Here is a 26,253-nt window from a genome sequence, read left to right on the forward strand (position 1 = left end):
TATACAGAGGCATACACCAACCTTTTTCTTAGTTCCCTTCGATGTATTGCCTTGAATTTTCCAACAGTCGAACTGTACCCAATTCTTCCTTTGAAAATAGTATAGTAAAGCTCGATACACATTATTCTGTCAACATTGATAAAAAAAAAAAAAATAATCAAAATGAACTGATATCGTACGTGCAAAATTAATAAATCATTAGAAATTGATCAAGTGATCCTCCAATGATCTTAGACGGTTCTTTATTCATTCAACTTTTCTCTTTCTTTTTCTTTTTTCTCCTATAAGCATTTCGATTAATCGAATTCGTCTCGAGATATTTGTAAAGACGTCTTTAACGTGCTCGATGCCAGGAGAGAAGGAAAGTTTCATTCTCGTCGAAGGGAGTCGGAATAAATAGGCACTTACAAAGGCGGATGATCGAGGGACCGTGGATCATTTAATTTAATTACCTCGTGAGGGTTAATAGAAGAGATAAAGGTGGCCAGCACTCGTGCTACTGGATATTATTATACACCATGGCCGAGAGGCGCCGTTCTACGGGAAGGCCCCCCCTCAAAAATAAATCGTCCCTTTTTCTCTCTCTCTCTCTCTCTCTCTCTCTCTCTCTCTCTCTCACTCCTATGACAATGAGGGACTTTTCGCTACCTCGCCCTTTTCAACTTTTTTATCGTCGACGACGATAAAAAAAGAAACCTCGCGTGCGTTACTTAATTTCTCTGACGGTGTAAGGGCCGGGGGTATCATTAAAATCAGAGCGTGTAATTCGCCTACGATTAATACACGCGACCGAAATTATCTACGATTTGCGAAGGAATAAATGAATGATTTCCATGATTGGGAGAGACAATGGCGATGGTGATGGTGGTGAATCGAACAATAGAGATCAAAAAGATGTCTCTCTCTCACTCTCTCTGTTTTTCTTAACTAAAAGAAAGACAGAGAGAAAGAGAAAGAGAGACGAGGGTAGGGAGAGGGAGAACAAAGCGTGTCACCCGCCTCAGGTTTCGAGAACGATTTAATTTCATAAACCGCAACTGTTGCCTCTATTTGGTCGGCAAGGGAGCGCCGCTAACAGTTATGATCCGGTGTTTTGTCCCTTCTCTTTCTTTCTCTCTCTCTCTCTCTCTCTCTTTCTCTCTATCTGTTCTAAAATCAAGTTACTCCTCCGTCAACTTTCTTGCTCATCTTAAAGAAACGAAATTGCAAATGGGAGCGAGTGACATACTTTTTGAAATTCATCATCGCTTCGCTTCGCGAAAGACAATCAGTCAGTCAGTCAGTCAGTCAGTCAGTCAGTCAGTCAGCCAGCCAGCCAGCCAGCCAGCCAGCCAGGCAGGCAGGCAGGCAGCCAGGTAGACAAGCAAACAGGCACAAGCAGCAAGCAGGCAGGTCCAAGGTGGATCATTCGAATGGGCATCCATATCAAGGATGCTGAGATAAAGCAAAAGGACAAAGAAAGAAAGAAAGAAAGAAAGAAGAAATAGAGAAGGAAAGAGAGAGAGAGAGAGAGAGAGAGAAAAGATGGCTCGAGTCGCGGATGTCTCCGGCATTGTATGCAGATGAAGAAGGCAGGGCGACAATGACTCGGGCCTCGTCTGGAACGGGACGCTTGGAGGAGGATACAGAGGAGGTAAGGGAGGAGGGCCGTCTCGTACCGAAAGAAAGCCATCCGGGACACACCATCCGGCACACGAAGGGGTCCCTCCTTTGGCTCGTGCTCGACACCACTACTTCCTTTCTCCTCCTCCTCCTCCTCCTCTTCTTCTTCCTCCTTCTCTTTCTCTTTCTTCTTCTCCTTTTCTTTCCACATACAGACACGCTTATGTACTACGCATCCATACATTAACATGTCATCATCGCGTAGAGAACGAGCTGATCGAGCACGAATCGTTTTCTCTCTCTCTCTCTCTCTCTTTCTCTCTCTCTCTTCTGCGTCGTCATCGACTGTCTCTTTTCTTCTTCTTTTTCTTTTCGAAACGACAAAGACAACTACAACTATGGCTTTCCTCGATCTGCTCGTGGGCGTTTTCGTTTGTTCTCCTGAAGGAAATCGAACGAGTCAAAGAGAGAGAGAGAGAGAGAGAGAGAGAAAGAGAAAGAAAGAGATCAAGGTGTCTCTTCCTTTATTCTCGTTAGGGCGTGGACGAGATCGAAAGTAAAGAAGAGGAATCGGAATAAGATAGTCCCCAACGACGAAATCAAAGGAATAAGTAGGACTAGCACGGTAAATGAAAGTTTGAGAAAATGGCGAAAAGAGGGTTGGCAGGTGAGTAGGTGGGTTGGTTGGGTGGGGGAGGAGTTGGTAGAAGACAGAAGGGCCATTCGTGCCGGTCGATATGACTCCAGGGGTTGTTTGGCGAATACACGTACGCGTACACAGGTATATACGTAGACGTTGTCGACGGTGGCGGTGGCGGTGGTGGCGGTGGTGGCGGCGACGGTGGCGGTGGAGGCGGCGGCGCCGGCTCGGCACCGACGTGCGCCGAGTGAACGAGCAAAAGGGAGAGAAGGAAGAGAGAAAGAGAAAGAGAACGCGAATCGAGCACCAACGGCGTTGGTGTGTTGTAGGAAGAGGAGAAAGGAGGATTGGTAAACCGGTCACGTAGTGCTCGGCGATGAATGGACCCGCCGAGTCGAGCCCGGAGCCGGGAATTGGCTACTGGGCATACCACGACCACCTACCCCACTGCGTCAGCTTTAACCACCCCACGGCCGCGTAAAATTACGAAGAGGTGCTCAAACTCGAACGTACGCACCGGCGTTGTTACAGGCTCAAGGTCCCCCTTCTTGATTCCTCTTCTTTTTCTTCTTTTCTTTCTTCTTTTCCTCTCTCCCTTTCTCTCTTCTTTCCAACTGATATTAAACTAACACTTTATATATATATATATATATATATATATAGTATAACTTTATATATATATATATATATACATACACATGTACATATAGTTCAGATATATCATCTGAGATAAGCGTTACGAAAAGTAAATCTTTTTCTAGGAGCAGTGGTTCTCATAAGTACATTTTTTTCAAAGAGGGAATTTAAATCAGCGATATAGGTGTACCGTAGGTCTCGTAAAACCAAGATGACAAAGAGGGAGGATTTATAGCGTGCTAGATCGAAAGCCGAAAGATTACCGGCCGTGATATTCGTAATCAGGATTCCATTTGCGAAATCCTCATGGGTACATCACTTTCTCGATGTACCGGACACGAGACGAGATCGAAACCTATCCGCACCCCCTCTCTGATACCCCCCTTACGCAATCTAAAGCGAGTGTCTCTGATCTGCCATAAAGTCATTTCATAACGCATCCCAGAGGGTTAAATACTCGGTATTCCCCATAATCTCTCCCCCGTTCGTCCCTTTTAAATCCTTCTTGTCTTCGTTAAAGGATACTGCAGTGATCTTTTATTCTTTTAGTTTTTTTATTTTATTTATTTATTTATCTTTATTTTTTTTTTTTTTTTTTTTTTTTTTTTTTTAAATAGAACGAACGCGAAGAAAATGAAAGTACAATGGCTCGTACTAGGCTGTATCTATAGCTCGCAAAACGAAGAAAAGATGTTGGTGACACTTGCAACGGAATTAAAAAATAAAGGCATCCTATAAATCAAAAGGTGGGGTAAGGAACAATGTCGGGGGTAGAGAACAAACCCTTTCGTTAATTGCACATCGCAGATGCCGACTGTTGCAGATTCTTTTTACGATCCTCTCTCTCTCTCTCTCTCTCCTTCTCCCACGTTGGACGAAACGAGTATAAGAAGAGAAAAAAAAAAACAAAAAAAGGAAAGAAAGAAAAAAAAAAAAAGACTCTTTCGACTTAGCCGTCCCTAAGAAAAAGTTTGCACCATGAAATAAACGAAAACACCGTTAAAACAATTACAAGAGACATCCTCGTAATCGTAACACGATTCGTTGGTTCTAATAAAGATTTCATCTTCAATGAAATTGGCCTGGTTAAAAGGAGCGAACTATGTAAGAGTGTTCGAGAAAAAAAAAAGAAAATAAAAAATAAAAAAAAACAGACTAAGGATACGAAAAAATGAGGATTCGGATGAGGCACTGAGCGTGACCGATTATACATAAAATAATATATTTATTATAATACCCCACTTCGCTACAGCGATTAACATTGATTTAACACAATTTATACCGTAATTCTATGTAATAATGTATTTCCACACACTGACAGGATGCCTGGCTGCGACAGGATTCTGGAACGATTGCTCGCAGAAGGACTATACGAGATGACTCTTTCTTTCTTTCTCTCTCTCTCTCTCTCTCTCTCTCTCTCTCTCTCTCTCTATCTCTCTCTCTGTCACTTTCTTTCTTTCGTTCTTTCTTTTTCTCTTTCTTTTTCTCTCTCTCTCTTTTTCTCTTTCTTCCTCTATCTCTCTCTTTCTTTCTCTCTCTTTCTCTTTCTCTCTCTTTCTCTTTCTCTTTCTCTCTCTCCCTCTCTTTCTCTCTTTCTTTCTTTCTCTCTCTTTTTCTCTCTGTAAGCTGCAACAAAAACGTAAACAACTGGATTAAGATCTGATATTTTCATCTGACTAAAAGATATCTACCTTTTGAATTAATATGAATTAAATATACTTAAATATACTTAACATTTTAATAAATTAATGCTAAAGATTAAATTCGCTGAGATTAACGGATGAAAGAGAATGTCAGTAGTGTCGACTCGAAAGATATCGAGGAGTATATTTCAAAGCGTAAAATCGAGAGAAGAAGGTGGTGGGGGTTAGAATGAGGGAGGAAGGGAGGATTAAAAGAGAGATTATTAATTGGCTACACGATAAAACAGTGTTAGTCCTCGTCCTGTGTACTTGGAAGAGACCCCCTCTGGTTTCTTTCGAAGATATGGGACCACGCGAGTTCTTCCTTACGAGTTCTCTCTTCGGGCACGTGTGTTCGTGCATAACACAGGAGGACCTCTCTCTTCCCCTTCCCACTCTCTCTCTCTCTCTTTCTCTCTCTCTCTCTCTCATGGAACTTGGCCCTCTTATCATCCACTATTATCGTTTCGTACAATCCATCGTAATTGTCAGCACTGAATTCAAAACTGAGTTACAATTATTCGAGTATCTCTTTCTCTTTCTTTCTCTCATTATCTTCATCGATAAATATTCAAAAAGAAAATCTAAGATCGATAAAGTGGATAATGAAGGTGAAAGAGTAGAATGACGATCGGAGGAGAGTAGAGGAGAAGAAGTGGAGGATTACTTTCCTCTCCTCTGTCCTCTTCGTTACTACACACTTGTTGTTCCTCTCACGAGACACGAAGCACGCGCATCGAATGCTACGGTGTGTCGTGCGAAACATTTCGTCCTTTTTTCCTCGATGCGTGCATGTCGCTCGTTCTTGGTGTCTTGCCGTTGTTGTTGTTGTTGTTGTTGTTGTTGTTGTTGTTGCTGTTGTCGTTGTTGTTGTTGTCGCTTATCCTCCCATGGTCGAAGAGAGATAGAAAGAGAGAGAGAGAGAACGAACGAACGAAGGAACGAACGAGCGTACGCGAGTATGAGCGCCTATAGACCATAAGGGCTAACAAGGCGATTACTCATGCCTCCCATAAGAAGAAGTTACAAGCGGGTTCGAAGGTTTATTGCGGCAAATGGCGAAATTTGTACCTCGCTAACGATCGACGCTCTTTTTTTCAGCCCTCCCCGAACATCTCCGTCTCTCGCTCTCGATATCTCTCGACGTCCTTCTTACCACAAATCCGACGACGTTACCTACAAAGAGCAGAAGAAGGATGAGGGAAGAGGAAGAGGAGGAGGGGGAGGGGGTGGGGGAGGAGGAGGAGGAGAATTTTTGAAGGCAGCCGGTCGGTCTCAACTCGTCGTATTCGTGCGGTGAAAGAGATCTCGGACGCTGGTGGAATCGACGGCAAGAAACTGCAATTTTCTAAAGTACGGCCTTAGCTACGGGGTCCGTCTTTATCCCGGGGTCAAATTCGCACCGACCACCCCCTTCACCTTCGATTCTTCCACCAAGGGAAGAAGGAACCGGCCACGAACCGGCCACCAACCGGCCACGAATCGTTCCGCTATAGGCATCCGCTACCTCCGGTAAACTCTAATTAGATTTTAAGTGAGAAATTGAGCCCGCCGGCAATTTTAAGGAAGCCGAATGCACCGGTCCGATTAATATCATTATATTCGTTGCTCGATCGTTACCTGGAGAGAGGGGGCGGGGGCTGGGGAATCTCTTCGTTCGAAAGATAGTACGGGGTTCAAGATTTCTTCCTTTTTTTTTTCTTTTTTTTTTTTTTCTTTTCTTTTCTTTTTATTCTCTTTCTTTTCTTCTCGATCAAAGATCGCGTTAATCAAAGTCTAAGATCGTACGAAAAAAATCCCCTCCGTAAAAAATTTCAAACTCCGCGGGGTGTATTCGAACGACAAATAGTTCTTTCGATTATAATTGTCACGTTTTAAATAATCATTATTGTTAATTAATATCATTTAGTTCTCCTTTTCTTGGTTTTTTTTTCACTTTCCTTTTTTTATTTACGCATATTTCTATTGTGTGTACGCGAGCGTTTTTTCTTTCTCCTTTTTTTTCTTCCTCTACTTTTTTTTTAACCGCTCAATTTATTCCACCGATAAAGATTATATATATTTTCTCTCTCTCACTCTCTCTCTCTCTCTCTCTATCTTTCTCTGGAAGCTTTAACGACCATTTAATATCGTGCTAATGACGGTTCTCTTGGATAGTAGATAATGATTTCGATCGTCTCGCTTGCTCCAACGAGAGAAATATCATCGACGTTTTATAATCCAAACGGAGACTCGCCGCCTCTATAGCTCGGTTCTCGAATCGATTATAACGAAAGATCCAGCGCGGATTTATTTATGTAAAAATATTCCGCGCTTACCCATAATGGTAATATCAATGCGGACATTTAAATCAATTATTTTATAAGATTATCATTTCCATCATAACGGAACAAAATCGGCTATCAATATAATACGTTTAAATGGCGCCTAGACGTTTAACGCCGATATTTAATCTTTAAAATCTCGGACACACGTTGTAAATATCGTATAGAATGGAAAAAAAAAAAAAAAAAAAAACGAAAAAAAAAAAAAAAAAGAAAGAAAAAAGGAAATAAAAAAATAAAAAATCCAAAGAAGGAAAAAGAAAAAAAGGAATCAGCAAACCTCGGGAAAAAGTTTCGAGTTTATCTGCGGAGTAAACGAATTGTTGAAGGGGAAGGAAGGGGGATTAATAAGGGCGAAATGGGGCAGGTAAATCGAACCGGCATAAATCCGGATGGACTAAGGGTGTCGAAGGGAAGAGAAGAGCAACTTACCCTTCAACCGTGACGCGATCATCCTGCCATTCATCAGTAGTAGCTGACTTTTACAAACGTCGTGACGCGGCGTAGCTAATGGTACCTTTTAAATGCCGGACAACGGGCGATAATTCTAACGTTTCACTTCTGAAGTTCTCTCCCTATCTCTCATACGAATCCTCGGAATCTCTTATGGTCGTTACGCGTCACCTGTCGTCGCATTCGTAGAACGGACACGCGACGTTTACGTGAAAGAATGATCTACGGTCTCTCTCTCTCTCTGTCTTTTCAATTGGAAAAAAAAGAAACAAAAGTTTGGAAGTAAAAAAAAAAAAAAAAAAAAAAACGTAAATGAATGTGAATAAAGAAATTTTTCAATGAACGTCCTTCCATTTTTTTCTTCCCTTCCTTCAATTTCCCCCTTGCAAACTGTCGTACTTTGAAAACATAGGGAAGATTTACAGGAAGGTAGAAGGAAAAAGAGTGAAAACGAGCGTATCAAGAAGTTCGTTCTTTAAAGGAGGGTCCTTAGAGATGGAAAAAAAAGGATAGAAAGAAAGAAAAAAAAAAAAAAAAAAAAAGAAATGAGAGCAGGGGAGTTGCCACTTTGTTGTTCTAATTAATGACCGAATTCATCATCGGGACGTCGGCACAATGAGCTAAGAAATAGTAGCCGTTCTCTTCTCCCTTTGCGGTTAAGCTTATGGACAACCCTTTTTATCACTCTCTCTCTCTCGCTCTCTCTCTCTCTGTCTCGCAGGCGCACGCGCTTACTCGAACGACACCTTTTTCACGCAGGCTGTCTTAAGAAGACAAAACCGTGACGGTTGGTTGTCCGGTCGTGGACCGAGCAAAGCAAAGCAAAGCGGAGCAGAGCAGAGCAGAGCAGAGCAGAGGAGATCAGAACAGAGCAGAGAAGAGTAGAGCAGGAAAGAGAGAGAGAGAGAGAAAGAGAGAGAAGAGGAGAGAAGAGAAAAGAGAGAGGTATCTTCCGCACCAGTGGCAACGGTCATCCTGGACCGTTTGAGGAGGCTGAACCCGATTCCGAAACTGGATTTCGAGCGTGCCACTCGTCGTCGTGGCACGTAGTGGTATGAAAGAAGAGTGGAAAGAAGAAGAATTTAACGGAATCGAAAAGGGCGAATTGTTTCGCCATAAAGTTTCGCGATACTTTCGGGTAAAAAGGGCCGAAATATTACGCGTATAAAAAGAAAGAAATTAAATAAATAATAATTCAAGATTTTTATCTTCGATGATGCGAATTTACGATTTGAGAATAGTAATCGAACGTGTTCGAATAACATATCGATGTCACGAGATTCTCTTGGTATCAAGTCATCATCAACAACGGAGGCATGAGAGCTCTCGTGTTCGTTCCTTCGATGATAAATGATACGATGAAACGTAGCGGTAAGCGCCGGGGAATTGGCTTTTCGATGCGGCGTGAAAGTTTCTCCCTGCTGGGGTGAGCACCAGACACGCCGGAGGGACGTGGAAGATGAAGAGGAGGAAGAAGAGAAGAAGGAGGAGGATGAGAAGGTGGAGGAAGGTGGAGGAAAGAACTGGGGAGTTGGGCGGGAGGGGGGAGGAGGGTAAGGGAAAAAAAACACAGGAAAAAGAAGAAGAGCTTCGAGAAGAGATCGAAGAGGAGGGGATAGCCGGGTGAGCCAAAGACCGAGGTCCGGTCTTCTCTTCTACGTCGTACTGACCGGTGACCAGTAACCGGTGACCAGTGAGAATCCTGCGGCCACTCTTGCGAGTCCCGAAGGCTAGAACTCCTAGGGAATCCAGGCAAAACCGGTCCAGTCGGATCCAGAGCACCCGCTGCTCGAACCACCACGCTGCTGCTGGCTATCCTCTCTCTACCTGCTTTCCTCTCTCTCTCTCTTTCTCTTACATATACACAAGTCCACATATACATAAGTTCTCAGCTCTTGGAACGTTTCTAAGGAGTCACGTATCTCAAAAGAAAACCCATTCGGTTCATTCGTTGTTCTTCGATAAAGATGATAATACTTTCATTCAGAAATATCGATCGATGATACATCGAGAAGACAATCCACCTTGAATAAAGAGAGAAAGGAAGAAAGAAAGAAAGAAAGGGAGGAAAACAAAAAATGTCGAGAGTCTAACCTATGACGAATCACCCCGGAATACACATGGAGGTGACAAAAGCGATACGGCCACCGGTTCACTCTCTCTCTCTCTCTCTCTCTCTCTCTCTCTCTCTCTTTCTCTATCTATCTTTCTAAAACGACCCCTGAAAAACATCCCCTTAGCCTATATGCCTAGCCACGAGACTAAACCGATCGATCGTTGCTCGGAATCGATCTGTCACCATTAGATTCACGCCTGGAAAATATCTCCTCTGTCATTAGCTCTCACTCTCTCTCTCTCTCTCTCTCTCTTTCTTTCTTTCTCTCACACACCATCCAGATATTACGAGGCGTGACAGGAATTCCTTCTTCTTCTTCCTTTTTTTTTCTTTTCTTTTTTTTCTTTTTTCTTTTTTTTTAATCTCCTCCTCGCGCAAAAAGTTCCTATATTCGCTACCGCGGACATGTTTTTTAGCCCGATTTCTCTTCCCTTAGGGTCAGAAAATTTTTTCATTGGCACGCGCCTAGTAACCTTACACCATGTTGGATTCCGTAGGTTGTATGTAGTTACATACGTAACGTGTAAAGAAGCATGAATAGAGAGAGGATCGAGGAAATCGTATACGACTGGTTTTACGAGCACAGAAGGTATATATATATATATATATATATATAATGAGAAAGAGAGAAAGAGAGAGAGAGAGAGAGGAACCGAGTTCTAAAGTCTCTCATTCTGATCTTGAGCTTTAATGCCAGAGAACCTTGTTACACTCACGAGTTTATAGTAACGATCCACCTCGAATCTTAGCCTTCGATATTATTGTCGATCGTTTAATGGTATCTCGAAAATAGGATGAAAAGAGACACGAGCATCGGTCTCTACGTATATACTATTCTATGCTTAAGAAATGGTATCGCCAAATGTAAACAAATACTCTATACTCTCTGATACATTCATATTGGCACTTATTGGTTAATGTTTTCTTTTGGAGAAACGAGAGTCTAAGGACGTGTTTGTTTTCTCTCTATCTCTATTTCTCTTTATTTCGCATTAACAAAGAAATACTTTCGATTACATTGAAGAACAGTACGGATCGTTCAGTTCTTTGCGAACGACTCTCGTGACAACGTCCGAAAAGGATCGTGTCTGGTGAGCAAGCCGAAAGGATTACGCATCCCTTTACTGAGCCTCCTCGCCCTTTTCACCCTTTCTCTTCGATCTGCTCGAACAGCCGGTAACGTTCACGAATCTTTCAGAAAGAGAGAAGCAATGATCCCTCAACAAGCTTGATACGTAAGTTTTAAGCGTCGAACAGTTTGCGTTTTTCTAAATGACGACGATCCAAACGACGATGTTCTAATCTTTTTTCTAAGCTAACTCTCGCAACCTTTTATGGCATATAAGGCAGTAAGAATGTAACGAGCGAGTAACGACGAGTAACCTCTCGTAATAGAGATTTAGTATTTTTCCTTAATAAAGGTTCCTAACCATAAACCAGGTGATCAAAGATCTCTCTTTCTCTTTTTTCCTTTGATTGAGGTATTTAAAAAAAAAAAAAAATCAAGTTTGCGAGAAAATATAAATATCGATGAAAGGAACTTTAGCTTCCCTAACACATATCCAACTATACACACATACACATACACACACACACACACACACACAGAGAGACAGACACGTGATACGTTTATACACCTTAACGTAGGTAAGATACACCCGGGGCGGTATCGTTCTCCACGGTTTCCCAGTTTCGTCCGCGAGAGCCGGATTACATTCCCGAGATCTTAACGAGACGTAATTACACGGGGAAAGGTACGAAGCGACGGATGCCTTCGGAATATAGCTACTAACACGATAATTGCCGTTATTACCTTCTCAAACGTCCTATTTAACTTCTAAACGACGTTCGCCCACTAATCGTATCCAGGAACAAGGATGCACATCCATCGATAGATTGGAATCGATATTGAACTGCGTTCATCACATCCATTTATTAATATATATTGTTTATGTATGTATGCATATATCTGGGACTAATACACCAAAAGTTTAACCAAACAATCTCTCCTGAATATCTCAGATATCTGTGCTTTTCCAATCTATGTAATCTTGATTTATAAACGTTTCCTGAAGAAAATATTTAATCTTCACAAGAAAAACGAAACTCTTATGCATTGTTACAAACTTGTATACGTTACGTGTTATATTCCATTTGAGAATTGTAAAAGCGAAATGTTTCTCTCTGGAAAAAAAAAAAAAACAAAAAAAAAAAAGAAAAAGAAAGAAAAAAAAGGAACGAAAAAAGAAAGAAAGAAGGACTTAGGCCAAGCGTACGATAATTCTTTCTCTATTCTACCCGGTGTTCATTAATTACAAGGAATGGTACGGTTCTCTTTGCGAGAAAGGAGAAAAGAGAAAGAGAAATTATGGATCCAGCTTTATCCAAGAATCGCGCGCGCCACGCCGAATCGTTCTTCGTCTTTTATCATTTTTTCTTCTTTTCTTTTTTGTTTTCTCTTTGTTTTTGTTCTTTTTTCTTTTCTTTTCTTTTCTTTTCTTTAAATAAAAAAGCAAGCAGAGCGAGACGAACGCAAGTTCGTGATATTTTTTTCTCTCCTCCGACGAATGTACATCGCGATAAAGATCCTCGTAAAAGATATTTATCGTCGAGGAAGTTGGTTGGTCGCGAGAAGAACGAGGTTACGACTCGGGTGTTAGCCGACGACGACGACGACGACGACGACGACGACGACGACGACGACGACGATGACGACGAACTTGACCTCCCCGTCGAGTGAACTTTTTCTTTCGACATTTCTTACTTATATTTTTTTTAACCTTTTCTTTTTCTTTCCTTTTTTTCTTTTTTTTTTTTTTTGTTAGCTACGAAAGAAAAAAAAAATCACAACGAACTTTCGGTTCTTCTTTATTTCGATCGAAGACGAGGCACCAATAATACACGCGGTGCCTATTTCACAGCGGGAAACACGAATAACTACGATAGAAGGTTGCCAGGGCGTTAAAAAAGTAACGAAAGAGAACGCTAATACTCAGTTTATAATCCGTAGAAGTTAAGATAGAAGAAGAATAAACTTTTCGAAGCGTATTGAGGGGCCCGTTTATAGGATTAAACTACCGATGGCTCTCAGGTAAAAACGAACGCATTTTAGTTTTCTAATCTTCGATTCAAAATGATTCGGAGGAGTGGAGTGTGAGTAAAGAGACATAGAGAGAGAAAGAGAGAGAGAGAGAGAAAGAGAGAGAAAAGAAAAAAAGACAAAAAAAAAAAAAATAAAAAACACCGAAATCGATGGCTCTCTTTGCTCTGCTCGGACAAATTTTCACGATTTGCGTAAAATAAAATTCGCGCAGCGTCGAAAGAAAAAAGAAAAAGAAAGAAAAAAAAAAGAAAAAGAAAAAATCCACGAACGTGGGACAGCTGGTGGTCGATCGTTCGAGACCCCCGAACGAGAAGTGAAATATACGAAACATAATAAGTCGATGAAACGGAGTGTCCTCTCTCTCTCTCTCTCTCTCTCTCTCTCTCTCTCTCTCTCTCTCTCTCTCTCTCTCTCTCTCCTTCTCTTCTCTTCGTATGGCTCACGATATACAGGGAGGAACAAAAACTATGGATCGGGGACAATGCAGCATTGTGACGGACCCTTCCACATAAAGGTGATGTTCGTTCGTACGTGCGTATAGAAGAAAAGGGAGGCGAGAAAGGGAGGGTGGGAGGGAGGGAAGAGAAAGAGAGAGAGATTTTACTAAAAATCTTGACGTTTTCTCCTTATTAACAAATTCGACGATTCGTTCGAACGAACGGTGATGGTCATCGATAAACGCCTAAAATTCTTCGAGATAAACGTCCGCAATGAACTCGTCTCCATGATTTTTCCGATGAACTTTACGACTGTGAAGATTGAGAAAAAAGAAATGACGTCAATTTAAATCGATCGAACGCGAGTGGAGTATTTATTTACTAGTGTGCGGGATCGTGTATTATGCACAGGGAGGAAAGGAAAAAGTGCTCGATCATGGCACGAATCGACATTTCTAGTCTCCCTAGTTCGTAGGACAAACAAAAGTAGAAAAACTAGGGGTGCGGAGTGTGAAGCTGCACGAAGAAATCTCTATCTCTCTCTTTCTCTCTTTTTGACTAGCTATACTACGCTACCGTTGCCAGTGCTAATGCGACCGGACAACAATGCACGTTGCACGCGTCCAACCGCTAATTCCTTTCGTTTCTTTCTTCCTTTTTTTTTATCCTCTCTCTCTCTCTCCCCCCACCCCTCTAACACTCACCCCCGATGTATGTCACCCCGCTGCAAACGGCTCTTTTCACCCTACTTTACGGCGAACCATTGGAATCGAGTTTCTGGAGGAAAAAAAAAAAAAAACAAAAAAACAAAACAGAAGTACGATCCTGGAACTATCGTGCGTTTTGAGTTTGTAATGATGACAGAAAGGGAAAGAAAAGAAAAGGAAAAAAAAAAAGAGAGAAAGAAGAAAAGGAATAAAGAAGAGAAACGATCGATCAATCGATCGATCGAAGAAGAAGAAATAGAAGAAGGAAAATCAGAATGATCGAGGATACAAACGTTTTCGAGGTGAGCACGGGGAATACTATCCAAGCGCAAATATTTCGTCACCGAGAGGACAGATCGTAGATAGGGAGGCGATTTAACGAACGATCGTTAAATTCGTCGGTGAGCCACCTCCACCGCGAGCCGACTCGTTTATCGCGTCACCCGGTACGTTCCGGGTGTACCTGTATGTCGTGCGCGTTCCTCTCTCTCTCTCTCTCTCTCTCTCTTTACCTTCTCTTCCTCTCGCTCTCTTTTGCATCTCTCTATCTCTCTCCCTGTTGGAAATTTGCATGGCATTTACATCCGATTGCGGCGCTACGCAGACTGAAAGTGGCCTGAAAGAGCATCCGGGGGCTACCGGCTTACGACTATCTCTCTCTCTCTCTCTCTCTCTCTCTATCTATATATCTATCTATCTATCTCTCTCGTTGGCTGGTATACTCTCGAGCAGGGTGCATTCTCCCAAACCACCGTTTAGACCTCCGAATTAAACTTCATTTTCTCGTTTAACGATCAACGTCTATCTCTTTTTCCCTTGGCCCCCTCATCCCTCCCATCCCACCCCTCCCTACTACCCCTTTCCGCCCTTCTTTCGTTCCTTTTCAAACGATCATAATCGTACAATTCGTGCTTACGTAACCTTTGGAGAAAGACAGAGGGATTCTTGAAAAAGATATCAATGAAGAAAAAGAAAGAAAAATCCTTTTAACTCGCTTCGTGTCTCTCTCTCTCTCTCTCTTGCCAAATAAAATACGTTCAAGGTCAGAAGAAGAGAGGTCAGGGTCACAGATAGAGTTATGTCTGAATTGAACATCATTTTGAACGGAGCGACGAGGAGCACTTAACTTATCCGTCCGAATGTCTGTGATCGTGTGTGCGTGTCATAGGTCCCATTATCGTGGCCACTTGATGCCGTAGAATGACGATACTAACCAGATGTATATATATATATATATACCGTGTGTATGTACTTTGTACATATCTCTCTCTCTTTCTCTCTCTGTCCTTTTCTCTCTGACCTACAATTTTGGGCTCGATCGAACCAAACTTTTTTCTTTTACATTTATTCTATAAAAATTTCATCTTCTAATTGAAAGAAAAAAAAATAAAGAAGAACGTGTACAATCGAAAGATCGTCAAAATCATTTTCTTTATTCGCTTTTTTCTAAACCGGTCGAATATCATTTCAAATGACAATCTGATTAATGATTATGCATCGATTATGCGCTCGATCGATGAATCGTTAGATCACGTAGAAGAGATTTAATTGCTTCATCCTCTTCCTTTCATTTCTCTTTCTCTTTCGTTCGTGATTAGCTAATCTTCAAGGAATATTCACGTTCCATTTGCCTGTTTCATCGAGGAGGAGGACGAGGAGGAGGAGGAGGAGGAGGAGGAAGAAGACGGAGATGAGCTGGATAAAAGTTCGAACGAAGGGAGTGCGTAAAGTTTGATTTTATTGTCCATTCGGTAGGTGGGAAAGACGCGTGTAAGGACGATAAGCATCGAAACGAGAGAGTGCATACCAAGCCTCTCTCTCTCTCTCTCTCTCTCTCTCTTTATCTTCTATATAACTCGAAACAATCTTACAGATTTTCTCATCGAGAAAGAGAAAGAAAGAGAGAGGAAGCAATCCCCTTCGACGACACCGTTTTTCGAATCGAATCGACGTTCCTCGATCGCTCGGCAGAAAGCTTACTTTGCATTTTACTTTTCTCTCTCTCTCTCTCTTGCTTCTGTGATTTGTACTCCTGATCGTAGATAGAAACGAATGCGTCTCGAGTTTCCTATCTATAACAAGACTCTCCATTAGAATCGCTCGTACCGAATTATCTTACGATAGGGTTCGATAATATATTAGGAAATAAATGCGCTTCGGCTTTGCCATTCGCGCTATTTCTAACAATTACATTCATTTCTCGGTGAGTATTTAAATTGGGTAAGAATTAAATCGTTCGATCCAATTGAGAAAAAAAAAAAATGAAAAAAAAAAGAAAAAGAAAAAAATAAAAGTCTACGATGTTATCCCTTCCTTTCATTTTTTTCTTCTTTTTCTTTCTATTTTTTTTTTCTTTTTTTTAAGCTACGATCCGGATAAAATAAAAAAAGGAAGAGAAAGAGAGAGAGAGAGAGAGAGAGAGAGAGATAAGTCGAGGTTGGCGCCAACGAAAGAAATGTTAGATTCTAAGTGGTATTTTACCTTATGTATATAGATACCGTATGTTGAGGGAAGTCGATCGGAACGTCGATAAAATTAAGAATGCACGTGGTTCTGGTTTTTAATGAATGAACGTCTAGTCGAAGAGAGGAAGGATGAAGCGTAAAGAGAACGTACGTATATATGCATATGTATATACATATGTATATGTATATACACAGAGAGAAATAAATAGATAGAGAGATAGATAGAAAGGGAGAAAGAAAAAGGGAGATGGGTGAAAGAGAAAAGGAACAAGTAGAAGAGTAAAACAGAGTGGGGATGAATAAGAGAAGAGAAGAGAAGAGAAGGACGATGAGTAGGAACGCGTTAACATGCTCGCGTAATACGAGGCCGGAACGGATAGTCTCGTCGGCTCGACTCGGCGCATCCGCGGAGATCTACATAATGTTTATTATGCTAACCTAGGCCAACGCGCTTGCATCAACAAGTGTTATATTATCATTCAAATAAAATGTTTTAATCTGCATACGTTTTATCAAAGGGTCCCGCGGGTAGCCGAACGCGCTGACTTTGTCCGCTTGTATGCGTGTGCATGTGCTGCATATGTGTGTATTAGCGCAGAAACTGGGCACGTGCCGTGTGCACGAATAAAAACAAGAAAAGGCAACAAAAAAAAAGAAGAACAGGAAAAAACAAAAAGAAAATAAAGAGAAACAAAATGTCGGTCGACACCATTTTTCGATCCTCGTAAGTTCTGATGTTCGAAATATGGAATGCACGGTCTAGTGCTTGTATCGCGTGAGACAGAGGGGAGCAGGGCCAGAGAAAAAGAGAGGGAGAGAGAGGGAAAAAAAGAGTATTCGTAGGTCTCTCTCCTAAGGTCAAGCCATAAGCACCGTGTTAAGGGTTTCCTACGAGAGCGTGACGGCACGAATTCGAGTCAACGCCAATCCATGCGACATATGATCGAATTAAATGACTGTATATTTATAGTTTGCGTTCCTCTTTTTTTACACGAGTGCAAGAAAAAAGAAAAAAGAAAAAAGGAAGAAAAAAAGAACGAGAAAAACGGAACGAAAGAACAACAAAAACAAAACCACGTGCCACGGTACATTCATATATGCGCAGGAATTGCCGCATAAAGATAAAATCGACGTGTCCTCTCCTACCTCTACCCATCCATCCACCTTTTTTTTCTTTTTCGGTACTTTTTATCTACTTTCGCCTCGCTGCTAAACTTTGAAGAACCATATCTATCGTCCTACCAAAGCCCGTTTCTTTTTTCTCTTCGCTGTCTTTTTTCTTTTTCCTGATTCGACACTTTTATTGCCACATTTCTTTGCTAATAAAATGATTGCACGAGTATTTCCTGTAGAATCCAATTTTTCTCGGATCGATTGAACAACATTTCGAATAATATATCAAATTTAAAATCGTTGGAAGATAGATAGATATAGGGAAAAATTTGTTGGCCGATCGGTTTCTTCCTGTCTTTTCTTTCCATCTTTGTCTTACTCGTTCGGTTGCGGCGGCCTCCTTAAAGCCTCTCCCTCCCCTTCCACTCAAGCAACCAACCAACTCCGCCACACTTCTTTTACTCACTACTATTAGCAGCTCTCTCTCTCTCTCTCTCTTTCTTTCTTTTCTTCTATCCGTAGGTCACTCACACGATTAACCCAGGGTAGGATCTTTCCATGCCACCTGTGTCTTCGTTATTCAGCAATGCAAATAGATTACCGGTCGCATTACCATAATTAGATTCAATATTTGTAGGCTGTCACGCCATTACTATAATTCATCAGGGTATCGTCGTGTCTAAGCTCGACGATTTGTCAGACCGGACGTCGGGAGACACAGGAGTAGCAGTGCTACGGACAGAGTGTGAAGAAAAAAGAAAAGATAGAAAGAAAAAAAGAGGAAGAGGATGAAGAAGAAGAAGAAGAATAAAGGGCCGCTTCATTAAGGGAGGAGAAGGGTGTGTACGGTGTTAAAGGGTATGTAGTAGTCGTAGGAAAACAGTGTAAACGTGGTGTGAATAGAGTTTTCACTTTCGCATTAACGGTGCTCGGTCATTCGTTTCTAACGAGTATGGGGCTTCCTTTAAAATCCATAATCGTAATGACGAAGAAGAAACAGCAGTATCAGCAACAACGAACACCAGCAGCAACATCAACAGCAGCAGCAGCAGCAGCAGCAGCAGCATTTCTCATAAATAATTCACGACAAAGTTCAGGTGCGAAGAAAATAAAATAATAAAAAAATAAAATAAATAATAAAGAAAAGAAGAAGGAAAAAGAAGAAAAAGAAAAAACAAAAAGAAGCGCGTTAAAGGGAGGAAAAGAAAAGTCAGAAAGAGAGAAGAAAAATGTATAGAGAAACAGGTCTCTCTCTCTCTCTCTCTCTCTCTCTCTCTCTCTCTCTCTCTCTCTCTCTCATGTAAGAGAGAACACAACAGTGCACCTACCATCGACGCGGGCCAGCCGCGAGAAGTCGAAGGCCGGAATAACGTAATAACTTATGGTAAATGCTTTTCCGCGCAAGTAAACGAGCCGTATGCGCGAACGTGGAAGTAGTTTTACGATCGCGAAGGTCGCCTTTTAGTTCTTTCGCTAAGACTTCAGCGTTACGAGTTAGAGAGGATGTAAAAGGAGGATGCTATTCTTTCTATCTTTCTTTCTTTTTTCCTTTTTTCTCTCCTTTTTTTCTTTTCGGGCGAGAGAAGGAGATAGAAGAAGGTAGTAGAAGGAGGTCAGAGAGCTCGGGAGGGAGAACGATTGACGTCGACTAAGGACGGTGACGGTGACAGGGGGGTTCGAGGATTGGAAGGGGGCAAAGTTGTCAAATCAAAGTTTAAAAAAAAAAAAGAAAAAAAGAAAAAGAAAAATAATGAAAAAAAATGTCGGCATTTTATCTCGAACAACGTCGCCTACGACGACACGCTTCATGTAACGCGACTTATGTCAAACCGGGTAGGATATTACGAACGAAAGGACTCCGAGTAAACACGGATCTTTCGATATATTATGAACTAATTAGAGATCGAGAAAAAATAGAAATAGTCTTGAAAAATGCTCCGAGAGAGAGAGAGAGAGAGAGAGAGAGAGAGCCAAAGATAGACAAAGATGATAAACTTTTTTTTCATCATCATCATCGTCGTCGTCGTCGTCGTCGTCGTTATCATCTTCTTCGTCAACATCATCATCATCTTCATCATCATCATCATCATCATCATCATCATCATCATCATCATCTTTTCATCTCCTACTTCTTACATATTCGATGCAATGTTTTCGAGATAGTCAGTAGTGGAATCGTGGTGGACGTTTGCCCTCAATTAACTTTATAAGTGAGTAAGGAGGCGTGCGGCCGATCGTCAGTAGCCACGGTCGCGTATATATCTCAGCACCGCATGCGACACTGTTCATTGCTGCAGCAAGTGCCAAATTTCAGTGGCGGGTGTCCGAGGCATTTTTATTGACGATTAATGAGGATCGACAAAAAGAAAGAGAGAGAGAGAGAGAGAGAGAAAGAGAGGAAGAGAGAGAGAAAAGAAAAAAAGATAAAAAGAGAGAAAGAGAGAGAGAGAGAGAGAGGCAATAAGTGACGCATAACTTTATCTTAAGACGTAAGTCAGGGAAGACATTGTTGGCAGGTCTTGACGCGATCTTGACTACCTAAAACGTAAAATGCTTAGGCTCTATAGCTCGATCTTTATTCTACGAGTTGTACGCGGCTAGCATAAACATAGTCAAAGGAGAGTCCACGCACACAAATAAGCTAGTAAATAAGTTGAACGTGTATGCGATGGTAAGAACGAAGGAACGAAACGAACGAAAGAAAGAATGAAACGAACGAACGAAGGAACGTATAAACGAGCTCGCTCGTATATCGACGAGGTTCTCTCCTCCTCGCGCTAACACGCCCACGCTGACTCGTAGCAAGAACCAAGATGAAAGAGAGAGAGAGAGAGAGAGAGAGAGAGAGAGAGAGAAGGAGAAAAGCAGAGTGTAAGAGAGACACGTGGACTTACAGGTGTACGTTTCACGAACGCGAACTCGCGTAGGCTCGTTTACTTAGCCAATGCCATAGCTGACTTATTTATCTGTCTTTTGGCCGGTGGTGGCAACGTTCCTAAAGAGAGAGATAGATAGAGATAGAGATAGAGAGAGAGAGAGAGAGAGAGAGAGCCGCGCGACCATATCTCTATGTACTTGTACACAGGAGAGTGTGCGCGCGCGCCTGGCTCCGAACTCGTTCAAGGCCTACCTGCTTATGTTGCTGCTGCTGCTGCTGCCGTTGCTGCTGCTGCTGCTGCTGCTGCTGTTGCTGCTGCTGTTGCTCGAACAACGACTATGAACGGCGGCATGCTCGATTGCCTCTCTCTCTCTCTCTCCCTTCCTCTCTCTCTCTCTCTAGCTCTCTTCTCTATTACTCTTCAATATTATTTAATATATATATATATATATATATATATATATATATATATATATATACTCGTGATCTTTCGTCAGACTGTAGAAAAAATGATGAGAAACTAGGACTTTCTATTTCTTTTCTTCTATTCGTATCGTAGAGAGCCCTTTTTGAAGAAAAAAAAAAAAAAGAAAGAAAAAAAAATTGGGGGGAACAAAAGAAAGAAATATTCGTCTGAGATAGAGAGAGACGGAGGAAGGGAGGGAGGGAGGGAGGGAGGGAGAGAGAGAGAGACAGAGGGTAACCTTGAGAAAGTTTAACTCTCTCGACTGAAGAAGAAGAAGAAGAAGAAGAAGAAGAAGAAGAAGAAAGAGAGTCGAGGAGGCGTAGGTAACGCCGTGAAACGAGTCGACTCCGCGACTCGTACGTGGCTTTTGACGAGCTCTCCGTAGCCGGATTGTCAAGTGACGTCAGCGCACCGGAAATGGAATGTAGGTAGCGGTGCTTATTAAGCTTCAACCACGGAGAGTACGAGAGAACGAGAGAGAGAGAGAGAGAGAGAGAGTGCGATGAAGAGAGTTGGAGAACTAAAAAGCGCGCTAGAGAGACAAAGATAGACAGATAGAGAAACAGAGAGAGAAATAGAAAGAGAGAGAGAGAGAGTCAGGAGAAGAGGACGGATGGAGTTCAATTGTTTCCTCCGCACACGCGTGCGGCAAGTGGCGCGTATGCACGTAGGTATACGTCCGCTTACACTTTTCAACCTGCTCTCTCCTCTCTCTCTCTCTCTCTCTCTCTCGCTCTATCCCTGTTGCGTGATGACGACTACGACGAAGACGACAAAGACGAAGAGGTGGATCCTGGTGTGGGCATCGGTCATTAAATCAATGCGCCTCCTATGTCAGGATCTGTTCGCGCCTCGCTAATGCGCCAACGGAATGTTGACGAGACGAGTACCTTGAAAGGTTTGCCAGTTCCGTAGGAAATTCAAAGCGTGTTAAACGATAATAGTTCTCTCTATCTATCTATCTATCTCTATCTCTATCTCTATCTCTATCTCTATCTCTCACTCTCTCACTCACTGGACTCTCTACATCTAGAGATTATCAACTCTAATCGACGACTTCCTTAAAGAACAGGCCGGAGAGAGCTTTACGAAATCCCTGACAATAAGGCGTTTCCAACGAACTTGAATCATTAAATAGAAATAGAAAGATCAACGATTAAAAATTAATCACTGCGATTTATATCCATTCGAACGAGTATATTATATATATATATATCCTTTGATTTATAAAGAAAAAGAAGAAAATGGAAAGAAAGAAAAACAATAAATCAATGTAACTAAGTAGTTACTTATTCTACGTATTCGAAGGAAATTACGGCGAGCATTGTATCGAAGGAAAGAAGAAGAAGAAGAAGAAGAAGAAGAAGAAGAAGAAGAAAAAGAAGAAGAAGAAGAGGAGGGAGGTGGAGGAGGAGGAGGAGGTCCGTGGAAGTTCGAGGAGGGTTAAAAGCGCATGCGTCGTAACGAGGGTTGCGATGGCAGTGGTGGTTGTGGTGATCGACGCTTGCGCCGTTTCACCCTCGCTCGGATTTTCCCTCTCTCCTCCGACGACTCCTCGTTATCTCCTCTCTATACCCTCCCTCTTTTTCTCTTTCACTCTCTCTCTCTCTCTCTCTCTCTCTCTCTCTCTCTCTCTCTCTCTCTCTATTTCTATCTATATATCTTGCTCTCTTTCTCTCAACAACGGCGCGTTTCACCCCCTTTTCAAACGGTACTCATTGTTCGCGCGTGTCACGCACCGACGAGGTGAAACCATCCGACGATTTCCTGCCTGGCACCTGGTATCGCGCGCTTTTTTTATTCTCTCTCTCTCTCTCTCTCTCTCTCTCTCTATCTCTCTATCGTTTTCCCTTTTGGTTACAGTTATTAACGATCGACCTGCGTAACCCGTGTGCTTTTATTAATAAATGCGATGATCTTGCTTTCCTTCTTACACCATCGGTCTTCTTTCACCCCTCCATTCCATCGTAAAGATAAAAGAGAAAAATGACGAAGTAGGCAACAAAAAAATTCACAACGTCGCCGAATCAGTGCCATATAATATCGCGAATTATTATTTTAATACGCACGGTAAATTTTACAACCCATCATGGTAGTACCTTACCACAAGGTAGGCGGTGCGAACGTAATGCGACACCATTCCGTGGTAACACCCCTGACGATCGATCGACCAAGATCGCCACTGGAATACGAGATCGCGAAACGATACCGAAATTCGAGGCGTCTCGATACTACTACCCAAGAGCTCGCAAGCAAGCGCGGTTTATCGATGCCACAACCCTCTCTCCTCTTCCGGCAGATTCGACCTTCCATGTAGATTCATTCTCTCTCTCTGTCTCTCTCTTTCGAATAACAAAAAAAAAAAAAAGAAACATTAACCAAGAAGATTAACTTCCGCTTGCAACAATTGGTCCAATTTGATTTAATTCTAATCATCCAACTTGCAAGGTGAGAATCGATCGTTCGAAAGATTTATTTTCGATCGGAGATAAAGAATTTTTCGAACGATTAAAAAAGATAACGAAGATGATGCAAGATCTACGATTACGACGGTTCTTTTTGCTTTTTTTTATTTTTTTTCCTTTTTTTCCTCTCTTTCTCTCTCTCTCTCTCTCTCTCTCTCTCTCTCTCTCTCTCTCTCTCTCTCTCTTTCTTTTTCTGTATAAACTCGAAGATTACGTAGCGAATCGACACGTACGATTTTTCTTCGGGCGTAGCAATATCTTATCAGTTTTTATACATACAACCGACTCGTTCCACATATAGAACGTTCTCCGATCGTATACATGATGATCGATCGATCGATCGATCGGTCGATCGATCCATAGATCGAACGATCGAACGACCAATCTATCGCGTAACTAATAACATTTTCCCGCGCATGATACTTAGAAAACCACAAGGATGCGGATCGATGATGATCGTAACCGGCAAACCTGAATAAAATGCATATTCCCGTTGATACGATTTAATGTCGTCGTAAAAATTCTTTCGCGTTATTGACCATTTTTATCATCGTTGACACGTAAAGAAATTCTTTGTAGGGTAACCCCATAATATGCATCCTAGTCGCGAATAAATGAATAAATGTATGAATGAACGAACGAACGAATTAATGAATAAACGAGTGTGAACACGAGTGAGTAAAGGGAAACGACAGATTTCTCTTGTATTACTTTCAATGTTGTTTATTTAATTAAAATTCAGTAGTAATTTAGTTTCCGTCGTTCTAACAAAACGTCACCTACCACTTGCCAGGTCTCGATTATTTCTTTTTTTTTTTTTTTTTCATTTCCTTTTTTTTATCGTTAATAATTAATTAATGTTTAATAATAATATACAATGTGGAAGGGGAAGGAGATAAAATAGAGGGAAGGGTAGGAGAAATAGGAGGAGGTGTGACGGAAGAGGGGAAAAGGTAGATAAGGATATTGTTTACAGATGCGTATAATTTTTTTTCTTTTCGTGTATTAGATCGTGATAATCCATAAGTATTGTTTTTACATGTCGCCTCTCTCTCTCTCTCTCTCTCTCTCTCTCTCTCTCTCTCTCTCTCTCTCTCTCTCTCTCTCTATCTATCTATCTATCTATCTATCGTCATCATTTTCTTCGCTGACATATGCACCGTCTTGCGGAACGGAATAAACGCACGCGTCATATTGCTCGTTCAAAACGAATTAATCGAGAGAAGAAAATCGAAGGAGTTCTTCCCTTTTCATTTGTTTCCTCTCTTTTTATATTTATTTTTCTTTTTTTTGTTTTTGTATTTTTTTGTATTTTTTTTTGTATTTTTTTTTCTTTCTTATTTTTTTTACAACGAACTGCAAAATCCTCGTTATTAAATCATTAAATATTCGTATCACATAATTCATCGATCGTTCTGTGTAAAAACATCGTGAGAATGAATAACAATAGGCGATTATAACACCTTCGATTTTCTAATGTTTCCTTTATTTCTTCTTTTTTCCTTTTTTCACGTATGTGCATAGAGATTTTTTTGGTTTTCGTTTAAAAGAAAAAAAGAAAGAAAAAGATAGACTTTCAAAAATGAAAAGAAAAATAAAATATATATATATATATATATTCTAGCATTTTTTTTGTAATGCACTAAAAATTCTGTCCATCTTACGATATAAAAAAAACATTCGAACTCAAACGTTCTCTTTTCTTTCTTTTTTTTTCTTTCTTTCTTTTTCTCTATCTTCTCTCTCTCTCTCTCTCTCTCTCTCTCTCTCTCTCTCTCTCTCTCTCTCTCTCTCTGTCTGTCTGTCTCTTTCTCTCTCGTTGAAACGTCGTTGAAACACAAGCGGTATCAACAAAATCTCATTTCCCGGCCGTGCATCGTCCCCATTCGATCGAAATCTATGTACACCTAAACAAAAAAGAGTACTTTGTGAGTTACCGAGGCACGATTAAAAAAAAAAAAAATATATATATATGTATGTGTGTGTTGTGCGTGTGCGCGTGTGTGTGTATGTGTGTAGGTATGTATTTTCTGCGTCCTTTTATCTTTCTTTTTACTTTATGTAATTTTTATTTTATTATCAAATAAATAGAACTCGCGGGGACTAAGAACGAACGAGAATAAATAAATAGAATTTGGATTGGCGCAACGTGCGCTTTCTTTCGGATTAATCGATCGAATTTTTCTCTCTCTTTCTTTCTCTCTCTCTCTCTCTCTCTCTCTTTCTCTCTGTCTGTCTGTCCGTCTATCTCTGTCTTATGCCGATGTATGACAAGGAACTGTAGAAAAATATCTTAATTTATCGAAAAAAGAATTCTCGTTTAACGTTCCATCCCGATTTTGCAACTTTACCGTTCATAATCTCAATTTTTCGTTAGGTCAATATCGATTTGAACGTTTATCGCGATACATACATTTCCAATATACAATATCGCAGGAATCAAAGATCAAATAATCTTCGGCGACGTATATTTCTTTCCTTTTCTTTTTCGTTTTTTTCCTACGGCGATAATTAAGGCGCTTTAAAACGAGCGTGGAAATAACGGGTGAGAAATTTTTCCGCGTACGGCACGAGGAACGTTTACCGAACGAAAAACTCGTTAATATTCCAACGAGGCCTTAGTTCGGTTCGATCGATTAGAAAAAAAAAAAAAAAAAAAAAGAAAAAGAAAAAAAAAAGAGGAATAAAAGGAAAAAAAAAAATATATAAAAGGAAGAGGAAAAAAAAAGAAAAAAGAGAAAAAGAAGAGGAATTAGAAGAAGAAGTAAAGTACGAAAATAAAATAAAAGAGACAGGAAAAAAGAACAAAAAAAAAAAAAAAAAGAAAAAAAAGGAGAAGAAGAAGAGGAAGAAGAAGAAGAAGAAGAAGAAAAAGACGACCAATCGAAGCTCCTTCACGGTAAAAAGATAAGACCTGGCTGGCTATGCGTGGCCAAGTGAGCAAATAATCGCGCACGAGCAGCAGAAACTCGGTGTAGGGATAATAAAGCCGCGTAATCCACCTGCGCTGGCGTTACGTCGACGCCAACGTAACGTTTTAATGAACTTGCGCCTCGCTGTTTTGTGGCAAATCTTACGTAATCGAGGGAAGCTAAGAGAGAACCGAAAGAGAGAGAGAGAGAAGTTTGTTTATTAGGGGGAGACGACGGATTTAACGACGTCC

The 26,253-nt window shown here is 41.1% G+C and overlaps 1 long non-coding RNA gene across 1 annotated transcript in view; it reads left to right on the plus strand.

The window, feature by feature from the left end:
• LOC118446728 (uncharacterized) overlaps positions 1–5,780 on the plus strand; it is a 33,993-nt gene extending 28,213 nt beyond the window's left edge. Inside the window, exon 3 of the long non-coding RNA XR_004839669.2 lies at positions 5,665–5,780. This is a non-coding gene — a long non-coding RNA (uncharacterized LOC118446728). The remainder of the gene's footprint in view (positions 1–5,664) is intronic.
• Positions 5,781–26,253: the final 20,473 nt, after the last annotated feature.

This window comes from Vespa mandarinia, chromosome 25 (genome assembly GCF_050613455.1).
Source record: "Vespa mandarinia isolate Hongniang chromosome 25, ASM5061345v1, whole genome shotgun sequence".
NCBI lineage: Eukaryota > Metazoa > Arthropoda > Insecta > Hymenoptera > Vespidae > Vespa > Vespa mandarinia.